General features: G+C 39.5%; 2 pseudogenes; one reads left to right on the top strand and one right to left on the bottom strand.

Annotated features, from left to right (window-relative positions):
• Positions 1-3,549: 3,549 nt before the first annotated feature.
• Positions 3,550-16,510, bottom strand: LOC143656935 (iron-sulfur cluster assembly 1 homolog, mitochondrial pseudogene; annotated as a pseudogene).
• On the top strand, positions 16,456-18,335 carry LOC143660892 (Krueppel-like factor 3 pseudogene; annotated as a pseudogene).
• Positions 18,336-18,385: the final 50 nt, after the last annotated feature.

Here is an 18,385-nt window from a genome sequence, read left to right as displayed (position 1 = left end):
ACAGAGTGACTGAAGGTTGAGAAGTGGTATGATCAGAAGTGGACAATCAGGAGACAACTTTGACAGAGAAGGTGGATCAAAGCAGAAACACAACTATATTGAGGGAGATGGGAAGGTCATAACAAGAAGGAACTTCAGAGAACATTTAGAGAAGTGGCTTTCAAACTTTTTCGCCATGAAACGTTTTGTAAAAATGGAATTTTACTCAGCTATGCAAACAAAATGGATTAAAGCAGAATTCCTCTAACTGGAGTAAGTGGGAGGAATCTATTTAGTTCTTCCCTCTCCTCATTCCCTTCTAGCTTAGTGGGTTTTGAATGGCTCCATGTGTGGAAATCAGTGATCTGGAGCAGGATGCATTGGAAAGCTATAACCCATGGGCCAAATTCTGCCTGCTACCTACTTTAATAAATAAATTCTTTAGGAACACAGCCATGCTTATCTAAGTACATATTGTCTTTGGCTGCTTTCACTCTACAATGACAGAGATGAGTAGCAGGGACAGAGACCGGATGGCCTGCAAAATCTAATATTTACTATCTGGCCCTTCACAGAAAATGTTTGTCCAATCCTTGATCTAGAGCCTTGTTACTCAAAGAATGGTCCTCAGACCAACAGCATTGGTACCCCTTGTGAATGTGTGAGCAACGCAGAATCTCACATCCCCATCCGTGGTCTATAAAGTCAGACGTTACAGTTTAGTAAGGTCACCAGGCGATTCTTAGGCACAAATTTAAGAATCACAGGGATAGATTAACCTTCATATTTAACAGATGAGACATTAGGCAACTTGTTTAAAGATATTAGGCCCAGATCAAATCTGTTCCTACTACAAACATCCAAATTAAATACATGATGGTTTAGATCTTGCCTGTGTGGGATCCCAGATGCAAATGGTCTTGCAACTGGAGTCTCTGGAAGAACAGATGGTTACACTTCAGGCCTGCATACATTGTTTGAGTCCCTGCTTTCAATTCTTTTGGGTATACCTAGTACAGGGATTGCCAGGTCATATGATAATTGTATACATAGGGAGCTCTGGGTGGAGAAGTCTTGATTTTTGGAGTCCTTACCTTGGAGGTGATAATGGAAATTAGTTGTGTCATATGGCTAAGGGTCAAGGGAGAGAGTCCAGAAAAAAGAAGAAAGGATGGTCCAAGCAAACCTTGAGGAATACCTAAATTTTAGAGAACAGGCCAAAAATGAGTCATAGGAAAAATCACTGGGAAAAGTGCTCACTCTCACTGGGACCAGTAAATTATGATACACTGAAAGACATCCTTAAAAGACTTTTTAAAACTTTGTATTTTGAAATAATTTCAAACTTACAAGACAGTTGCAAAAAATAATCAAAACCAGTGCAAGAACTCCAATATATCCACCCCCCATGTTGTCACATGAACCAGAAAATCATTCCTTTTTAATGCCAAATAATATTCCATTGTATATATGTGCCATATTTTGTTTATCCATTCAACAGTTTATGGACACTTAGGCTGCCTCCATCTTTTGGCAATTGTAAATAATGCTGCTATGAACATTGGTGTGCAAATATCTGTTTGAGTCCCTGCTTTCAATTCTTTTGGGTATACCTAGTACAGGGATTGCCAGGTCATATGATAATTGTATACTTAGCTTTCTGAGGAATTGCCAAACTATCTTCCACAGAAGCTGCATCCTTCTACATTCCCACCAGCAATGAATGAGTGTACCTATTTCTCCACATCCTCTCCGAGACTTGTAATTTTATGTTCTTTTAATAGTAGCCACTCCAGTGGATGTGAAACCATATGTCATTGTGGTTTTTATTTGCGTTTTCCTAATAGCTAATGATGTTGTGCATCTTTCCATGTGTTTTTTATTCATTTGCATATCCTCTTGGAAGAACTGTCTATTCAAGTCTTTTGTCTATTTTCAAACTGGGTTGTTCGTCTTTTTGTTGTTGAGTGGTAGGATTTCTTTATATATTCTGGATATTAAATCCTTATCAGATACCTGGTTTCTAAATATTTTCTCCTATAGGTTGTCTTTTTACTTTTGTGATAAAGTCCTTTGGTGTACAAGTTTTCAATTTTGATGAGGTCTACTAATCTATTTTTTCTTTTGCTGCTTATGCTTTGGTATAAAGTCTATGAAATCATTGCATGACATAAGATCCTGAAGATGTTTCCCTAGATTCTCTTCTAGGAATTTTACAGTCCTGGTTCTTCTCTTTAGGTCTTTCATCCATTTTGACTTAATTTTTGTAAATGGTGTGAGAAAGGGTTCCTGCTTCATTCTTTTGTATATGGATATCCAGTTCTCCCAGCACCATTTGTTGAAGAGATCATTCTTTCCCAATTGAGTGGACTTGGCAACCTTGTCAAAAATCAATTGTCCATAGATATGAGAATCTATTTCTGAACACTTACTTCTATTTCATTGGTCTATATATCTATCCTTGTGCCAGACCCATGCTGTTTTATTTTTTATGATCACAAGGAAGCCACATTTTTTTATTGACAATTTAATCTCTACACACATATAGTATTGCACAAATCACAAGTGGATTAACAATTATAGCAATGATATAAACTCATGAGCATTTACAGAAAGCTGCTGTTCTAGGTTTGGTGCATTTTGTGCCAGGCACTTCAGTGAGTATGACAAATAAAGGAACTTGGTGCTACTTCAGTTCATGAGAATTGGCTTCCAAAAATACATATTTGCCACTTCACTGACCATATCAAACCCAGGAAAATCAATAGCTAAATTACAAAATGAACACTGTTAAATAAATTTTGGTGACAAAAACTTTAGGTTAAAACGTTGCATTTAAAATTTTAGCAATTTAGAAAGTAACGCACATTGAGGATTTTAAGAAAAGAATCCCAAGTTCTGCTTCACAATTACTACTATATTTTAAAAGAATAATTCTGAACTGCCATAATATCTTCCCTACTTTAAACCTTTGTTTCACAGAAGAAACAAGATAGTAATTCACATTAGTGGGTTTTAAAATAAGATTCTCATTATTCAAAATAAAATAAAAACTTACATTATCTCCATCAAATTACTAAAACATTTTATTGAAACGTTGATCAGACAGAGAAGGCAGATCACCACTTAACTTTGCTGACTGCCTAAGAGGACAGGGAATGTGTCACTTACAGTGGCAGGAGACCTGAGTTTGAGTCCTGACACTGCCCTAACTTGCAGTGTGAGGTTGGACAAGACTTTAGCTTCTCTGGGGTTCTGCTTACTCAGCTATGGAATTGAGGAGAGAGTGGGCTAGGTGGATTTTAAGAGATGTTTCAACTAAAAGAATCTAAGTGAGCTCCAGACCCCATTTTAAGCACACACTTAGGGTGGTAAAAAAAAAAAATGGATTAAGAAACGGGTGGTGGAGTATTTTCTGTCATTCAGTTCCAGGAAATTATTGCCCCAAACTTTCATCTAATGGCTGGTATTGTTAAAGGTCAGGCATTTGAAAATGACATTTTAAATTAAAATGTAAAAAGGACTTGACAAATTTGGGCAGAAAAAGCAATGCACCACTTACCACATTATTACAAGCAGTCAGGATTTCTTGCCTCTGAATTTCAAGAGCCATCCATCTGGTTGGGAAAAATGCCGAAGGAGTTGGATAATTCAAGCCATTAGACAGAGATCTACCTGAACTCCTAACACTAAGCCAACTTCAATGAAATAGGTACTAACAGAAAGGATGCAAAAGAGTTAGTGTAGGGTAGGATTTTTCTCTTTCTTCACAGAACAGAAAAATGATCCAAAGAGAGTAATGGCTTCTCATTTTTCATCTTCTAAAAAGAATACAAATGTCACTTCTTAAATTCAACACCCTAGCCTCATTTTCAAAATGCATTTATTTCTTCATAAGGCAGCCATATATTAGAAACCTTGAGAATGTGACAGTCACATATTTCTTTAGTAAGCCCCAAGTCTTCCAGGAGCTTCCCTGAAGCCTACAGTTGACGGAGGAGTCCTGGGGTGTCAAATATTAAAACTTTCTCCACAGCCATAAGCTCCTTTGACATTTGAATTATTGAACACAAACTCACTGGATAATTTGTCTTCTGCGTAGTCCATTTCTATTCCTAATGATGTTAGCTGTACTTTCTTTTCAATGAACACTCCATCCTGAACCACTTCTTCATCAGAATCTCCTTTTGTCTTTGTATAATCTAGAGTATACGAAAGGCCATTCCAACCCCTGGTTTGGAAGCCAACTGTCACACCTACACATTCAGGCCTGTCTTTAAGAAGCTGTTTTATCTTGTTTACTGCTGACATGTCAGTGTGAGGGCAGCCTGGGTGGGCTGCAGCTTCCTTTTGCTCACAGCTCGAACAGTGGCCTGGACTAATGAAGCCAATATCTTGGCCGCCCCAGAGCCCCAGTGCCTCCAGCCAGAACTCTGTCACCGCAGCCTCTCTCCATGGACACAGCAGACCCCCATGCTGTTTTGACAATTGTAGCTCTGTGGTAAGCTTTAAAGTCAGGAAGTATGAGTCCTCCAACTTTTCTTTTTCAAGATGGTTTTGGTTATTCAGACCCTTTATCCTTCCAAACAAATTTGATCATTGGCTTTTCTAATTCTGCAAAGTAGGCTGTTGAATTCTGATTGAGATTGTATTGATTCTATAAGTCAATTTGGGTAGAATTGACATTTTAATATTTGGTCTTCCAATCCATGAACAGGGAATGTCCTTCTGTTTATTTAGGTTTTCTTTGATTTCCTATAGTTTTCTGAATATAGGTCTTTTATATCCTTGGTTAATTTATTCCTAGATATTTGATTCTTTTAGATCTTATTATAAATGAATTTTTTCTTGATTACCATCTCAGATTTCTGATTACTAATGTTTAGAAACAATTGGGTTTTTTAATTAAAAAAAATTTAACAACAAACGAACAAAAACATTCTTAACATATGATCATTCCATTCTACATATATAGTCAGTAATTCACAATATCATCACATAGTTGCATATTCATCATTATGATCATTTCTTAGAACATTTTAGAAACTACTGATTTTTGAGTGTTGGTCTTGTATCCAGCCACTTTGCTGAACTCATTTTAGCTCTAGTAGTTTTGTTGTAGATTTTTGGGGGGACCTTACTGATATAGGACCATGTCATCTGCAAATAGTGAAAGTTTCATTCCTTGCTTTCCAATTTAGAGGCTTTTTTTTTCTTTTTCTTGCTTAACTGCTCTAACTAGAACTTCTAGCACAATGTTGAATAACAGTGGTGATAGTGGGCATGCTTGTCTTGTCCCAGATTTTAGAGGGAAAGCTTTTGGTCTTTCACCATTGAGTACAATGTTAGCTGTGGGTTTTTCATATATGCGCTTTATCATCTTGAGGAATTTTCTTCTATTCCCATCTTTCAAAATGTTTTTATCAAGAAGGGATGGTGAATTTTTATCAAGAAGGGATGCTGGATGCCTTTTCTGCATCAATTGGGATAATGATATGTTTTTTCCCCTTTGTTTTGCTAAGTGGTCCTAATGCATTGATTGTATTATGTTGAACCACCCTTGCCTATCTGGGATAAAACCTACTTGAGCATGGTGTACAATTATTTTAATGTGCTGATGAATTCAATTTGCTAGTATTTTGTAGAGGATTTTTGCATCTATATTTATTATAGAAAGTGGCCTGTAATTTTCTTTTCTTGTAATATACTTATCTGACTTTGGTATTAGGGTAACGTTGGCCTCATTGAACGAGTTTGGTAGTGTTCCCAAGAATAATCTACCTTTTTTTAAATGTTTTTTATTGTAGAATATACCTTATATAAAAAGCAAAAAGGAAAAATGCCATAATTTTCAAAGGACATTTCAACAAACAGCCACAGAACAGATCCCAGAGTTTGTCATGGGCTAACATTCCATCATCTCAGATTTTTCCTTTTAACTGCTCCAAAAACACTGGAGGCTAGGAGAAATCGTAATATAGTGATTCAGCAGCCATACTCATTTGTTAAATCCCATCTTCTCTGTTATACCTCCTTCCTCTCCTTTAATGCCTCTCCTACTATATAGCGATTCATGGGGAATGCCCGTTCTGACTCTTTCATGCTGAGAAGGGGTGTCCACACTGAAGGGCAAAGGGATGTAATGAATTGATAAACCTGGAGAGGCTGGTTTCTGGATTAATCTGACCTAGGAACTCTTTGAGAATTATATGTTCCTCAGGAAGGCAAACCTATCCATGAAACCTTTAGAGAGTCCCAGTTCAAGCCCCAGGTGCCCTTAAGAGACAACCGGAGTGATGTTGATTGGGATTTAATAAACTATGACCATCAGCAATATCTAACTGCCTGTTAACTATTGGCCAAATCCTACATTTTTAGTTTCCCTCCTATATCCCTCTACAATTGACTCCTTGTCCACTGTCAAATCATTGAAATACTTCATGTGAGAACTTATTTACAATCATAAATTTAATCATTGAGATACGTGTCACTATACATTCCCGTTCAGTCATATTCACTTTCAATATGGCAATGTTATTTATAAGCCCGCTAATTAGTTATCATCACTTCTATCCATTACCTTGCATTTAGATTCAACCTCTTTGGGTAGCCTTTCCTTCATCTCTAGCCAAGTGTCTTTGGCTACCATATTGGGCAGGGACATTCTAGATTCTTTCTATACATCTTTTAGTATAACTTCATTTATTATAATGTAAGACAGCAGCATCACCTGTTTCTTTGACTTATCTCATAAATAAATGATTTAACAAATGTTGCCTGATATTTCTTTTACTAGACTACACATATATGGCATTTCCAGAGAACACTATCTATGCTTGGAACCTTAGCAGAACCTGCAAAGGGATACAGAAGTGAGATAGATACAGTATCAGTCCTCAATCTCAAGGAACCCATAATCTATTGAATGAGAAAATATTATAAACTATAATAGTATTACACTGAAGAAAGCAGTGTGGTTTCTTCACACAGTGTGGTTTCTTCTCTAAACAGAGAATTAGATGTGGCATGCTTTGAGGGCATAGTTGAAAAAGCAGCTCATCCAGATGGAGTAGGGAACAATGAATGCTTTACAAAGGAGGTGGCTTTGGAGCTGGGTCTTTAAGGAAGGGAAGAAAACCATATGAACAAAGTTCTTGGCATATGTGGGGAAAATGGAGTATTCTAATGAGGTTATGTAGACGGGGGCTTCACCATTAAATATTTCTGAGAAGATAGAGCCATCACATCCCTCATGTATAGGTGCTATGCACAGAGATTGCAGGAAAATTTTAAGGACCTTGTACTCTGTACCAGTAGTTATGGATCAGGCCAGGCTATAGTCCCATCACTTATTATCCACATTATAAGTGCTTTCAATCTTGGTGGATGATGCAGTTGGCACAAAGAATATCCAAGCCTCTCAGAAACTAGTATGTCAGATCCTTAGCTGTCTCCAATGGGAGGCTGGTAGAGAAGAGTGTCCTGACATAACCTTAATCACCATAACAGACATCTATCACTTGAATAACATTCAGAGGTTCAGAATTCTCTGGCTACTGTGGTGCTGATGGGAAGCTCACCCCTCACACCCATCCACCTCCTCATGACACACACACATTTATTTGATGGCTATTGCATGGCTTCTGTGAGAGCCATAGGATTTGCACACAAGATTTTCAGAGTGCCAGTGACCCGCACATCATCCCAGGTGACTGGACACAATCAACCTGACCATAGACGATGGGCTAAAATGTAGACTAAAGGCTATAGGCTAAAGTCATCTCCCTTAATCCTTACCATTCTTTCAACAAATATTGTCTTTATCTTCTCAGTGCTAGAGAATGTGCTAGAGAATGTGCTAGATATCATGGATATTCAGATGAACAAGTCCCTGCTTTCAAAGAGTACACAATCTCATAGGCAGAGGGGAACACAGAAACAGGTATTTATAGTGAGTGACCAAGTAGATACTGGAATGAAATCAGGAATTCCACCAGACTTCATAAAGATGTTCTCCAGGACATGTGTCTGAGTAGCTTTGTCTAGCTCACATTGTAAACAGGATTAAGGCCATGTGAAGAAAAGGAATCTGAACTAACCCATGCATCTTTGTGCCAGATTTCAATTACATTAAGAAAATAAATTTATCAGCAGAAAATAAAAAAAGGATCATTAGTCCTGCCTGCAATACCATTAATCATTTCAGGGAATCAGATATCTAGGTGAAAGTTTACTGGCGAGTAGATGTCATTGCAACACAAACTGGACCAAAGGTCAGAGCTAGATGAAGTTGCTGAGTTATTCATCGGTCTTATAAGATCAGTAGACCTTTCAACAGTGTAAATCTTTCAGTGAGTGTTAAATTTTAACAGGAAATGACTCAAATATAGAACAAAGGTAGTCTCAGGCACAATCAAAGGTTGTGCAAAGGGCAAATGATTTATCACACAAAATAGGGTGATGTATTGCTCAAGGTACTGGCGTGCAACCAGTCTTTGTAGACCGCAGACCATCTTATCATCACAGAAAAGCTTCTCCATTTTGCCCTAGGCAGAAAGTTTTACCCTTACGGTTACTTAGCAAAATATATTGGCCTTAGCCCTATAAATATAAACAAAGAAAGGCTTTCTCATATGCTCTGAATTCATTAATCCTGTTTTCTAGTATGAACTTGGTATCCAGAGAAGATCCCTGAGGATAGTCCTCATGAATGTAATAGGTGTTCGGAGCAGAGGGGCCACAGGGGTTAAGGCATAAAGTATCCCCATAAAATTAAGAAGACTTAAGAAGAATCATCTCCTCAAATCAGTCAACAACATATTGGGAGGCAGTAGGATATGGAAGTTAGTAACTTTAGGGTCAGAATTTGGGATATAATTCACAAAATGGAGTATACAGGTAATTCATTACAGCACAGTTTATAATAACAAATGACTGGAGATACATTCAGTGTCCTTCAATAATGGACTACTTAAATAAATTACAGGATAACTCTACCATGTGTTATGCAACTAGAAAGTTTGTCAGGAACAAAAAGACAAATATTATCATATAGACTAAGTATAATATAGAAACTTGGTGAACTAAAGTCGAGAGCATGGATTATCACGTTGGGACCTAGTGAAAAGAGTCGTAGATTGCAAGCTCTTACAGCAGTCACATATATTCAGGAGGTGTAACTGTTAATTCTAAATTCTGAGATACTGTTTGTATATAACATGGTCATTTCCAGAAACTTTGGGTATTTATGTGACACCTGACACGCAGAGTTAGAGCTTTGAAGCTATGAAAGTCAGCACTATCCCATACAGGTACTGTTTAAATAAAGTTGAAAAGGTAATCAAACTTTGACGAGAGATATGAATGAAGCTGATCTGGATAGGACTAGGGTAGATCGGAATACAGGCTAATGGATGATATCATCATATTTAAAATTTTTAATTTCTGAGTGAGACCAAAGGGAGAGACGTGTATTTGTTGCAAAATTTATATTTTTGTTAGTGCATTTCCTAATTTAACTTGCATGGTCAGTTTAGTTGAACACCGTAAGTACATGGAATCTTGAATAGGGCATGCGACTTTGTTGTTTTTCCCATGTTAGTAGGATGCCCTTAGATATCCCAGAGTAATTTGGGCAGTGAATAAAGAAGTATTTGCAAAGTCCCCTTGGAGGACTAGGGAGAAAGAAGGAAATATTCAACTTCCCCATTTGGAGAATTTCTGATATTCTCACAAGTAGTGGGGACAACCAAATAAATAGTCTGAGCCCTTGATCTTGGGGTTTGCCTCTATGAAACTTATTGCTGCATAGGATAGGCTCACTTAGAAGTCACCCCTAGAGAAACTCTTTTGTTGCTTCAGGTCGTTCGTTGCTCAGGTGTGGTCTCTCTCTCTAAGCCAACCTGGCAGGTGAGCTCACTGCCCTCCCAACCTAAGTGGGACATGACTCCCCAGGGTATAAATTTCCCCAGCAACATGGAACAGTAATCCCAGGGTGAGCTGGGACATGCCATCAAGGGATTGAGAAAGCCTTCTTAACCAAAAGGGGGAAGAGATAAATGAGATGAAATAAAGTTTCAGTGGCTGAGAGATTTCAAACAGAGTCAAGAGGTTATCCTGGAGATTATTCTTATGCATTATATAGATATCCCTTTTTGGTTTATGGTGTATCGGAATAGCTAGAAGGAAGTACCTGAAACTGTTGAGCTATGTTCCAGTAGCCTTGATTCTTGAAGACGATTATACAATGATATAAATTTACCAATTTGACTCTGTGATTGTGAAAACCTTGTGTCTGATGTTCCTTTTATCTGGGGTATGGACAGATGAGTAAAAAAAAAATATGGATAAAAATAAACAAATAATAGGGGAGGCAAAGGGTAAAATAAATTGGGTAGATGGAAATACTAGTGGTCAATGAGAAGGAGGGGTAAGGGGTATGTTATGTATGAGTTTTTCTTTTTTTTTTTCTGAATTGATGTGAATGTTTTAAAAATGATCATGGTGATGAATACACAACTATGTAATGATATTGTGAGCCATTGATTGTAGACCATGTATGGAATGTTTGTTAAGATTTATCAATAAAATATTTTTTTAAAAGACTACAATGAGATACCACCTCACACCTAGGAGAATGGCTGCTATTAAACAAACAGGAAACTATAAATGTTGGAGAAGATGTAGATAAATTGGGATACTTACACACTGTTGGTGGGAATGTACAATGATAAAGACACTGCGGAAGACAGTCTGGCAGTCCCTCAGAAAACTAAATATCAAGTTGCCCTATGACCTGGTAACATCACTACATGATTGTTCTAGTTTGCTAGCTCCTGGAATGCAATATACCAGAAACGGAATGGCTTTTAACAAGGGGAATTTAATAAGTTGCAAGTTTACAGTTCTAAGGCCGAGAAAATGTCCCAATTAAAACAAGTCTATAGAAATGTCCAATCAAAGGCATCCAGGGAAAGATACCTTGGTTCAAGAAGGCCGATGAAGTTCAGGGTTTCTTTCTCAAGTGAGATGGCACATGGCGAACACAGTCAGGGCTTCTCTCTCAGCTGGAAGGGCACATGGTGAATACGGTATCATCTGCTAGCTTTCTCTCCTGGCTTCCTATTTCATGAAGCTCCCCGGGAGGCGTTTTCCTTCTTCATCTCCAAAGGCTGCTGGCTTGTAGACTCTCTGCATCTCATGGCTTCATCGTTCTGCTCTCTCTGAATCTCTCTGAATCTATTTCTCCAAAATGTTTCCTCTTTTATAGGACTCCATTAAACCAATCAATACCCACTCAAATGGGTGGAGACATGTCATCCCCTAATCCAGTTTAACAACCATTCTTGACTAAATCACATCAACCAGGGAGATGATCTCATTACAGTGTCAAACATACAGTATTGAATAGAGACTATTCTACCTTTACGAAATGGGATTTATATTAAAACATGGCTTTTCTTAGGGGGCATACTTCCTTTCAAACCAGCACAATGATATATATCCAGAAGAGCTGAAAGCAGTGACACAAACAGACCTTTGTACACCAATGTTCATAGCAGTATTATTCACAATCACCAAAAGATGGAAACAATCCAGGTGCCCATCAACACACAAGTGGGTTAACAAAATGTGGTAAAAACCATATAAACAAATATTATGCAGCAGTAAGATGGAATGATGTCCTGAAGCACATGACAAGATGGATGAGTCTTGAGGACATAATGCTGAGTGAGATAAGCCAGACATAAAAGAATAGATACTGTATGATTCCACTTTTATGATGGTAAAATAAAGGTAAAATCAGAGGCTTATAATACAGAATATAGGGGACCTAGAGATGCATGGAAGCTAGAGTTGGATGAAGAATTAGCTAATGAGGTTGACCTTAAATGTAAGGGAATGGATAGAAGTGAAGGCAGTTCATTAGTGGGTCTATAAGTAATGTTGTCATATTGAAGGTGAATATGAATAAAAGGTTTCTTTTATCCATACCCTTGTGTCCCATTGATTAACTCTACAAATATAAATAATTTCTTGTATGAACTACTTCAAAGGTATGAATCATGTTCAAAGAGTATATAATTTCAGGGCATGCAGGGAAACTGCTATTGCATGTTACAGGTTATGTTTAACAAGAAACATCAACAGGACCACAGCAGTACCAGGGGTAAATAATGGGAGGAGGGACAAGAGTTAAGAAGGGGTTTTGATTTTATGATTGGTAAAGGTGTGATTATTGGTTATCTTTCTCTTGGGAACAATGAAATTATCTAAAATTGAGAGTGGTGATGAATGGTTGACTTTGTATATATTCTAGTTTGCTAGCTGCCAGAATGCAATATACCAGAAACAGAACGGCTTTTAAAAGAGAGAATATATTAAGTTGCAAGTCCACAGTTTTAAGGGCATGAAAATGTCCCAACTAAAGCAAGGCTATAGAATGTCCAATCTAAGGCATCCAGGGAAAGATCCCTAGGTTCAAGAAGGTTGATAACATTCAGGGTTTCTCTTTCAACTGAAAAGGCACATGGCAAACATGGTGGCATCTGCTAGCTTTCTCTCCTTGCTTCTTATTTCATGACGCTCCCCCAGGGGCAATTTCCTTTCCTCTCCAAAGGTCTCTGGTGGCATGGGCTCTATAGATCTTTCCAAAATGGTTCCCTTTTAAAGGGCTCCAGTAAGCCATCTCAACTTGAATGGGTGGAGACACACCTCCATGGAAATCATCTAATCAAAAGTTACCACCCACAACTGGGTGAGTCACATGGATAATTAAAAAACTCCGACCCAGCAATAATGAATTAGGGTTAAAGGACATGGCTTTTCTGGGGTCCACAAATTCAAACCTGCACAGTACCTGATGCCCAATAGATGGGGGTGGCTGAAGGATGCACTGACTGAAAAGGAGATTGGTGAATGATGGTGTATACAAATGATTGAATATTGTGCTGCTACAAAAAGGAACAAAGTTGTGAGGTATGGAATGTTGTGAATGAACCTGTGGGATTAGGTAAGGCAAAATAAGCCAGAAACAAAAGAGCAAATATTGTATGGTCTCATTCAGAAAATACTTATAAACCTAGATTAGAAGTTCTTATAGCAGTCACATTTAGTGTGGAGCAGTAATTGTTATTTCTAGATTTGGAGAGGCTGTTTTATGTACGTATAACCAGGTATTTAGAGATAAGAATGAAGCTGATCAGGTTAAGATTAAGGTAATTCAGAATACCTTTTAGAACTTCATCTACTCTTAGAAACCAAAGGAAGAAAGGTTTATTTTGCCCAGAATCTAAAACTTCTGTAGCACATAATTTGACTCAACCTGTCTGGATAGATCATTTGAACAATCCAAACACAAGGAGGCCAGAATAAGAATGAGTGCCTTTAATCCTGTATAGCCAAATTCAATTCCTGGATACATCCTAGAGTGTATCAAGCAGATAAAGTATTGGCAAAGTCCCTTAAGGGATGGGAGAAAAAGTCCGGAACTATTAAACTTTACCACTGGGGAAACTCCTGATACTGTGTCAAACATTAGGGACACGTAAATCAATAGGCCATGTCCTTGATCTTGAGGCTTACTCTTGTGAAGCTTATGTATGTGGCAGAGAAACTTAGCCTATCTATAGCTATGCCTAAGAGTTACTTCTGCAGGGCCTCTTTTGTTGGTCAGATGTGACCTCTCTCTCTCTAAGCCCAAGTCTACAAGTGAAATCATTGCCCTCTCCCCTTGTGGGACATGACATCCAGGGGTGAAGGTCTCCTTGGTGGTGTGGGAGATGACACTCAAGGATGAGTCCAGCCCTGGCACCATGGGATCAACAATGCCATCCTGACCAAAAGGGGTAAAAGAAGTGTAACAAATAGGGTATCAGTGACTAAGAGAGTTCAAACAGTGTCAAGAGGCTACTCTGGAGGTCACTCTTATGCAAGCTTCAGTTAGACATTGCTACCTATCATAGCTTGCCAAACCCCAACCAAAACCATTCCTGCCAATCCTAAAGAACACCTAGGGCATTATATAAGATTCTACAAAGGTTCCATGCACTAGGGTAACTTTCCAGAAACCTACAACCTCCAGATGGGTCCCTGGATAAGATCAGTCTTGAAATGCAGAGGGGCTAGCCTCTCCAGAACATCAACTAGCTCCATCCCCCTCTCCCATATTATTGACAGCCCCTTCCAACATGAAAAAATTAGAATGGGCATAGCCCAAATACCCCCAAAAAGTAGGAGAAAGATCAAATGAAATGGTGAAATTATACAGAGAAAGTAGGGTTTAACGAATGAGTATGATTGCTGAGTCATATTTCCTTTAGTCTCCAGAATTTTAGAGCTGCCAGAAGTAAAAACCTAAAATTGTGGAAGTAACCCATACCAAACATGTTCTACATCTAACTGTTGTGATGGGCTTTGAAATTTATTCCTTTTTGTATATATGTTATTCGTCACAAAAAGAAAACAAAAGTCAATTGTGATGATGAATGAACAGCTATACGATGATACTATGAACATTCATTATGCATTTTGGATGATTACATGGTATGTGACTATATAATACATAGGAATAAAAAGTTTTTTTTAAGTGGTAGGAGGAGGATGATGTAATAGATAGTTTCAGGGCTCACTCCTCTCCCCAAAACAGCTAATGGATAGGCAGAAACTGTCTGAAACAACTGTTTTGGCCTCCAGACACCAGGGGAGTACTGCACAACATCAAGGGAAAAGTGGGACTAAGAGACTGAGTAACTGTGGTAAAAAATCTGTGAGTATTTCACATGGTTGAGGCTCTGGTATACAGTCCTTATCCTCAAGACAAGCAGTTTCAGGTCAGTGAAGTTTCTACATCTTAGGCTGCTGCAGACTGGGAGGTCAGCAGAAGCTGTCCTCCGTAAGAACAAAGGGGGGCTTGGCCCAGTACTGAGCCAGCTCTTTGTCAGTGAATTTAGACCACTGGCTGCCTTTTCCACAGGTGCTGCACATGTCAGTGTTTTGACCAGTGTCAGAGACAGGACTGTCAGAGGGCTAAAAAATATCCAGACTCCTAGGATTGTAGGGACTAGGGTGCCAGAGACTGCTAAGTGCTGGTAAGGCCAGGAATGTACGTTTCTGGGGAGCCGTCAAAAAAGCACTATCTGCTGGGCAAGGCAGGAAAACACACACTTAGGGAGCTGAAATAAAGGCTTTGTGGCATTTTTCCTAACCCTCTATGCAGGGCCCTTTGGAACTGCTCTGTGACCCTGACTTTGTTTTGGCTGGGAAATATTGATGAACCAAGGGTCAAAGAAGAGCCTTAACAAAAACCCAATCAACAAATAAATTCTATAGAAGAGAGAGAAACCAATCTTCAAAATAATCTCATTGTTTTGGTTTGCTAAAGCTGCAGGAATACAATATATCAGAAATGAAATGGTTTTTGTAAAGGAAATTTATTAAGTTACAAGTTACAGTTCTAGGGCTATGAAAATATCCAAATTAAGGTACCAACTAGAGGTTACCTTCACCCAAGAAAGACTGATGCCATCTGGAACATCTCTGTCAGTTGGGAAGACATGTGGCTGGCATCTGATCCCTACCTCCTGGGCTCTGTTGCTTTTTCAGCCTCTATTTCCTGTGGGGTTCATAACTTGGTTTATTCAGGGCTGCATTTCATCTCTTGACTTCCCTCATGCAGGGTTTCTCTGTCAGCTGGGAAGGCACATAGTAACGTCAGCTAGCTTTTTCTCCTGGCTTCTTGTTTCAAAATGGCTTCCTGGGAGTGTTTTCTTCTGCATCTCCAAAGGTTTCTGGCTGTATAGGCTCTAAAGCTTTTTCCAAAAATTGATTCCCTCTTAAAGGACTTCATGAAGAGACCCCCACCTTGAATAGGTGGAGACACATCTCCATGGACACCATCTAATTAAAAGATCCCATTCACAATTGCGTGGGTCACATCTCCATGGAAACAACTTAATAAAAAAGATTCTACCCAACAATATTGAATGAGGGTTAAAGAAAATGGCTTTTCTGGGGGTACACAACAGTTTCAAATTGGCACATTCATCAACAAAATCAGATGCCCAGATATCAGCAAAAATTTACAAGCCATACTAAGAAACAGGGAGATATGGCACAAAGGAACAAATAAAAAAGTTGAAGTAGATACAGAATTTGCAAAAGCTAATCAAAGATGTTCAAACAAATCTCCTAAACCAATTCAAGAAAATTATGGCTAAAAGATAAAGAATATTAAGAAGATACTGGTTGTCCCTCTCCCCTCCCTGACCCTCCCACCCCAGGTTCCAGCCTCTACTTACCCCGCCAGCCTCGGGAGGCTCACAGAGCGAGCGGCGCCGGCGTCATGTGACTGCCCAGAGTTGGTGCCAGGAGCCAGAGGGGAGCCAGGAACGGAGCCACGCGGAGCCGGGCCGGAGCCGGAGCGCAAAGCAAGCGCCCGCCGAGCCGATCCGAACCGAACCGCGTCTGTCGCACGCGCGCGCGTCCGGGTCCCCTGCAGCCGCTGCCGCTGCCCGGACTGGAGCGCTGACATTACTGCATTCGTGGGGTTTAAGGAAGCCCGGAGCCGGGCCTTTATTTATCGTCTGCTGCGCTCAGCACCGCGGTTCTCAAAGCCAAACACCAGAACACCCTAGAAGGTTTAACTAAAAGAATGCTCATGTTTGACCCAGTACCTGTTAAGCAAGAGGCCATGGACCCTATCTCGGTGTCGTACCCATCAAATTACATGGAGCCCATGAAGCCCAATAAGTACGGAGTCATTTACTCCACACCATTACCAGACAAGTTCTTCCAGACTTCGGAAGGCCTTTTTCACGGAATACAGATGGAGCCGGTGGACCTTACCGTGAACAAGTGGAGCTCGCCCCATTCGGCTGGGAGCTCCCCTTCCTCGCTGAAATTCCAGTCGTTGCACAGGAGAGCTTCGCCCGGACTGAGCATGCCCTCGTCTAGTCCGCGGGTGAAGAAGTACTCGCCCCCTCCACCTGGAGTGCAGCCCTTCGGCGTGCCACTGTCCATGCCACCTGTGATGGCTGCAGCGCTCTCCCGGCATGGAATCCGAAGCCCAGGAATACTGCCGGTCATACAGCCTGTCGTGGTGCAACCTGCCCCGTTTATGTACACCAGTCACCTCCAGCAGCCACTCATGGTCTCCTTGTCAGAGGAGATGGAGAATTCAAATAGTAGTATGCAAGTACCTGTAATTGAATCATATGAGAAGCCTATATTGCAGAAAAAAATTAAAATAGAACCTGGGATTGACCCACAGAGGACAGATTATTATCCTGAAGAAATGTCACCCCCTTTAATGAACTCAGTGTCCCCCCCACAAGCGTTGTTGCAAGAGAATCACCCTTCAGTTATTGTACAGCCCGGAAAGAGACCTTTACCTGTGGAATCTCCAGACACCCAAAGGAAACGGAGGATACACAGATGGGATTATGACGGATGCAACAAAGTCTACACTAAAAGCTCTCACTTGAAAGCACACAGAAGAACACATACAGGAGAAAAAACCTACAAATGTACATGGGAAGGATGCACATGGAAGTTTGCTCCGTCTGATGAACTAACAAGACATTTTCAAAAACATACTGGAATCAAACCTTTCCAGTGTCCAGACTGTGACCGCAGCTTCTCCCAATCTGACCATCTTGCCCTCCATAGGAAACACCACATGCTAGTTTGAATACCACCTTCTCCCACCTCAGCACAACTCCCCACTCTCCTGGCTCTCTCTGTCCTCCCTCCCATTATCTAACTCATTTTTTACATGTACATTTTAATTTTGATTCAGCTGGTCTGAGTCTCTGAATTTATATCATTCAAAACTTCCATATGGTCAGTAGTAGATTTTCTCTAATCTTTCCTCCTTACCACGGGTCAGACCTAAAGAATGTGAACACTTTTTTTTTTCTGGGGATGCTAAGCAAACCCTTCTTACAAACACGTTTAATGTACTGAGAACAAGGGAACTTGTAAACTAACATACCAATTGTCGATTTCTCCATGTATTCCTCAAAAGAAGTCAAAGTAAATGTATTAGAAATAAAAAAAAAAAAAAAAGAAGATACTGGTTGAGCATAAAGAAGAACTTGAAAGCATAAAAAGGAAAATGACAGAACTAATGGGAATGAAAGGCATAGCAGATGGATTAAAAATATGCTAGAAGCATAGAGCAAATTAGAACAGGCAGAATATCCAGAATCAAACAGACAAAAGAACACATGGAGAAAAGAATGGAAAAATTTGAACAGCATCTCACAGAATTGAATGACAGCATGAAGCACACAAATATATGTTTCATGCATGTTCCAGAAGGAGAAGAGAAGATAAAATGGAGAGAAAAGAGTATTTGAGGAAATAATGGCCAAAAATTTCCCAACTCTTAGGAAAGATATACATA

This window comes from Tamandua tetradactyla, chromosome 2 (genome assembly GCF_023851605.1).
Source record: "Tamandua tetradactyla isolate mTamTet1 chromosome 2, mTamTet1.pri, whole genome shotgun sequence".
In the NCBI taxonomy this organism is placed as follows: domain Eukaryota; kingdom Metazoa; phylum Chordata; class Mammalia; order Pilosa; family Myrmecophagidae; genus Tamandua; species Tamandua tetradactyla.
The sequence above is the reverse complement of the archived record's forward strand: the minus strand, read 5'-3'. Positions and strand labels throughout refer to the sequence as shown.